The sequence below is a fragment of the Setaria italica genome, chromosome I (genome assembly GCF_000263155.2).
Source record: "Setaria italica strain Yugu1 chromosome I, Setaria_italica_v2.0, whole genome shotgun sequence".
NCBI classification, from domain to species: Eukaryota; Viridiplantae; Streptophyta; class Magnoliopsida; order Poales; family Poaceae; genus Setaria; species Setaria italica.
Genome location: NC_028450.1, coordinates 21,112,702 through 21,117,597, shown reverse-complemented (window position 1 = coordinate 21,117,597; position 4,896 = coordinate 21,112,702). Strand labels below are relative to the sequence as shown.

The window sequence follows — 4,896 nt, the reverse complement described above, 5'->3', positions numbered from 1 at the left end:
GCTGATTACAATTTTAGACATTATTTTTTTCCACTTTAGCCATCCCAGGCTCAGTTCTAACATCATAATTAACAATTGAATCATGGTTAATTAATATGAACATATGATCACCATGTAAAGGATTTATTTTTTTCTTAAGGAATGGGTGATCAAATTACTCACAGGAATCCCCAGATGTTCTTCAATTTTCAACACCGCAGCAGCTCCTTATAGTACAGGTTCGATGTGCACACCGTTTTCTCATGCCACTTTCCAAAAGTGAGGTTTGATCCGGGTGTGTCACATGCCAAAGACTCGAAGAGGTATCAAGGCTTCCTGTTATCGTTAGCGTTGCTACTCATCAGCATTCAGTAACTTGAAGATATATTAGACAAACAGAGAAACGATCACCCCTAATCATTTGGCAAAAGAAATTATCCACAGCTGCCTGAATTGCTCAATAGGATGCAATTCAGGAAAGGTGGGAGTGGGACACGTTGACCTGCAGGCACTCGAGACCATTCAGCTCGCCCCTGGCATCCGCTGGCATCACCGTTGATTTTGCGGCCGGTGCCCCATGGGCCATGGCACTGGCCTTCTCTGTCATAGATGCTGAAGGAGAACCAGCACGGAGCAGAGATGAGCAGAGATGGGCATGTGTACATGCGAGCCGGTTCATGGTGGTGCTGCGCCGCGTTTTGTCGAGCGAGCCACAGTCGCGGGAGGTGAGGCAAAAGGACACCAGCTCGGGCTTGCCCCGCGCCACCGCCGCAACTTGGGCATCTACACGCGCGGCTGCCGCTACCTGCCTTCACTGGCGGAGCCAAGGCCCGGCCACCCTGGGTCGTTGCCCAGGCTCTTGCGCATTAGGCCCAAAGGTCAGCGCTGAGGCCTGAGGCCCAAACGCATAAGAGTCCATGGGTAGAGCCCCTGTCGCTACTTGCCTACTTCCGCTAATCCCAGTCGCTCCAACTCCTAGTGACTGAGGCACCGAGCCATCGCACGTCCACCCATCAAGCGCCGCCGCACGGAGGATCCGAGGAGACGCCATTACTCCATGGCAGGGAGGCCGAAGCGAAGCGATGACCTCAACCCCAATTGGTTCCCAGGTCCGCCCTAACTCCAATCTGTCTCTCTGCCCCTCTGGTCCTCAATCAATCAGTCTCCAATCGATTTAAGCCTTCGCATAGCAGCGAGCCAGCGGTGCCAGGGGAGCGGGCGGGAGAGGAGGACGCGCACGGAGCCGAAGAACGGGACGCGGGTGGATGGGGTGGTGACGCGCCGACACCGTCGGGGTCGTAGACGAGGCTCATCCGGTCCTCAAAGCAGGGGACCTAGCTGGCATCAAATTGGAGGTAGTGGAGCTCATCCGCGCCGCTTTCGATTTCTAGAGGATTGGTAATTAATTTGAATAATTTTAGTTATCTAATATACTAATATGCATAGGTTAATTTCAGTTATCTAATTTGTGCAGGTTACATTTTTTTATTTAGGGATGAGGTGTTTTTTGGTTGACAAAAGGACCTCTCATGCTTATGCTGGACTTGAAAGAAATCCAAACATAGAAGAGCCACACATGGACAATTTCACCAGTGAGTTTAATCCTAATTAAATTGTATGTGATCCAGCTCTTAGAAAACAAATATATGAGTATGCCCCTGAAATTCAAGACCAAGCTAGGAGAGCATACATATTGAAAGGTCCATCACAACCAACAAATATATTGAAAGTTCTAGGTTCAAGGAGCTTCTCAGTGGGTTGGTATAAGAAATATAATTGGTTAGAATATAGTGAATCGAAAGATGTTGGTTATTGATTTTATTGCTTCCTTTTCAAGCATCCGGAGAGGGCACAACATTTTGGTTATGATGTATTTAACAAAATTGGCTGAAGATACTTGAAACATGCATACAAAGCATTACCTGAACATGTTGGTGGTGTAGGTAGTGCTCACAACAAGTGCGTTCAAAAATATGATGACTTTAAAAATCAAAGACAAGAGTGTGCAGAGAGTATTAAACAGAGCTAGTAAAGAATCGCAAGAATTATATCAAACTTGTTTAACTTCTACTTTACGATGTTCAAGATATCTCTTAAAGCAAGGTCTAGCTTTTCGTGGGCATGATGAATCTTCTTCCTCTTTGAACAAAGGCAATCTTCTAGAGTTGATAGATTTTCTAAAAGACAACAACGAAGAAGTCAGGAATGCCTATGATCGAGGTGGCTTAAATTCTAAGATGACTTCTCCTGATATCCAAAAGGATTTTGAAAGGTGTTGTGCAGAAGAAATAACTGAAGCAATTATGGAAGAGATTGGTAACAGGCCATTCTCTGTTCTCATTGATGAATCACGTGATATATCAGTAAAAGAGAAAATGGCTGTTATTTTAAGGTTAGCAACTAGTATATTGTGTCGGTTCTATTATAGTTGTATAATCTGTACAATATTCAGTTTTATTAGTATTTTGTTTAATTGTTGCACTGCTGCAGGTATGTGAATTATAAAGGGTATGTTGTTGAAAGATTTCTTGCTCTTGTACATGTCAAGGAGACTACAGCTGATGCATTAAAGGAAGCATTGCTTGCGGTTCTTGACAGGAACAAATTATCAGTTTCTCGGATACGAGGGCAAGGATCTGATGGGGCTTCGAATATGAGAGGTGAATTTAATGGACTGCAAAAAAAAGATTCTAGATGAAAACCCGTATGCATTCTATGTCCACTGTTTTGCCCATCAGTTACAGCTAGTTGTTGTTTCTATTGCGAATTGTTGCTCTTCTGTCAATGATTTCTTTGAGTATATATCTTTGATTGTGACCACAACAAGTACATCTTGCAAGAGAAGGGACACACTAATTGACAACTAGCGTCAAAATATTCTGAGGTCTATTGAAAATGGCGAGGTACCTACAAGAAGAGGCTTGAATCAGGAAACTGTCCTTGCTAGGCCTGGGGATACTAGATGGGGTTCACTCATGTTACTTTGGTTCGCTTGTCTCAAATGTGGGACTCAGTGATAAAGGTCCTTCAAATAGTTAATGAAGATGCACGAGTGCCAAATCAAGCAGCTGGTTTGATACAAAAAATGGAATGCTTTGAATTTGTTTTTATTATGGTGCTTATGTTAAAGTTGCTTGGCATCACAAATGAGCTCTCACACGCCTTGCAAACAAAAGGTTTCAATATTGTTAATGCTCTTGAGGTTAGTTCTTATCCAGCTGTTCCCTTTCTTTCTTACAATATTGCTTTTCTCACAATATTACTGTTCCGTTTGATGTTAATCTGATTGCAATATATACTTCAATTGTAGCTTATCCATGACGTAAAAGCTCAATTTAACACCATGAGAGAAAGTGACTGGGATAACTTATTTGATGAGGCAGGACAATTTTGTGATGTGAATGGTATTCCTATTCCAAATATGGCCGAGGAAATACCAGTGAGGGGTCGTTCAAGGAGGGATGGATTTACCATTACTAATCTTCATCATTATCGTGTTGGGATTTTCTATGTTGTTCTTAATAAAATATGTGCTGAGATGAATCATCGGTTTAGTGAAGTCACGACGGAGCTATTGATGTGCTTTTCTTGTCTTGATCCAAAGAACTCTTTCTCTAGTTTTGATGTCAACAAGCTGGCTCGGCTTGCTGAACTTTATGATGAGGATTTCTCAAATCATGATCGTGGAGTCATAAGGGGACAATTGGAGACCTATATTCTTCATGTAAGTAGGCATGCTGCCTTTGCTAATTACAAAGATATTGCAAGTTTGTCCCAAAAAATGGTTGAAATTAAAAAATATTTTCTTTTTTCATTGGTCTACAAGCTCATTGAATTGGTATTGTTGGTGCCGGTGTCAACAACAACTGTTGAAAGGGCTTTCTCAGCTATGAAGACTATCAAGTCTAAATCTCACAATAAGATTGCTGATGATTGGTTCAACAACTTGATGGTGTGCTATATTGAGCGAGAACTATTCAATTCACTTGATGAAGCTACTATTCTTCGGCGGTTTCAAAACTTGAAGAGTCGCAAGATGCAGCTGCCTTGTAACTGTGCTCATGTGCAGCCGTAGTTACCAAATAGCTACCAAATAGCATTTAGGTTTATCTTTTGTGTTTCATTATCTAAGTCTTGAAATTGTGTATAAAAAATCATTTTAATATTTTAATTTGAGTCTATCATGGTTTCCTAATATTATATGTATGTTATATAATATACTCATGTGCATTGCTTTTCATTATTAGCTCGGCTTATTGCCTCGCCCAGGCTCTCTAAAATTCCTAGCTCCGCCACTGCCTGCCTTGTCGACTGTCTAGCGAGGAACCATCCCAATGCCGTGGCTAGTAAGGCGGTGAACAAAAGCGCGGCCGCAGCCAAGAGGAGCAGCGGCGGCACGCTCGCGTCCATGGTCGTGTCCATTAGACTCCTGGGTGGCTGGGTGGCAGCGAGAGGCGTGGAGCAACGAGAGAGGTCGTGTGAGCAGGAACGGAGGCAACAGGATCAGCTCAGCACGGGAGATTGCAAGTGATGATGTGGGATTGCGTGGGACGGCGTGATGGCTCTAGAGGGACGGGTGTTCTCCCGAACGATCTGGAGATCCCTAGCGACTGAGGCACTGAGCTCGTGCTGCAACTGCCCTATTCAACTCGTGCTGCTTCGCCGTTGACGTGGCAAAATGAGCGCCCGATTATGGTTCGATTCCCTGACCAAGATTTGTCTTCTAGAGATCGCACTACTAGCTTATATATGCTAACCCTGTTTGGATACCCCTTCTAAAGTTTAGCACCTATCACATCGGATGTTTGAATCTAATTAGGAGTATTAAATATAGACTAATTACAAAACTAATTGCACAGATGGAGTCTAATTCGCGAGACAAATCTATTAAACCTAGTTAATCCATGATTTGACAAT

At 43.2% G+C, this 4,896-nt stretch overlaps 1 pseudogene; it reads left to right on the top strand.

Annotated features, from left to right (window-relative positions):
• Positions 1-918: 918 nt before the first annotated feature.
• LOC101755174 lies at positions 919-4,174 on the top strand (annotated as a pseudogene).
• Positions 4,175-4,896: the final 722 nt, after the last annotated feature.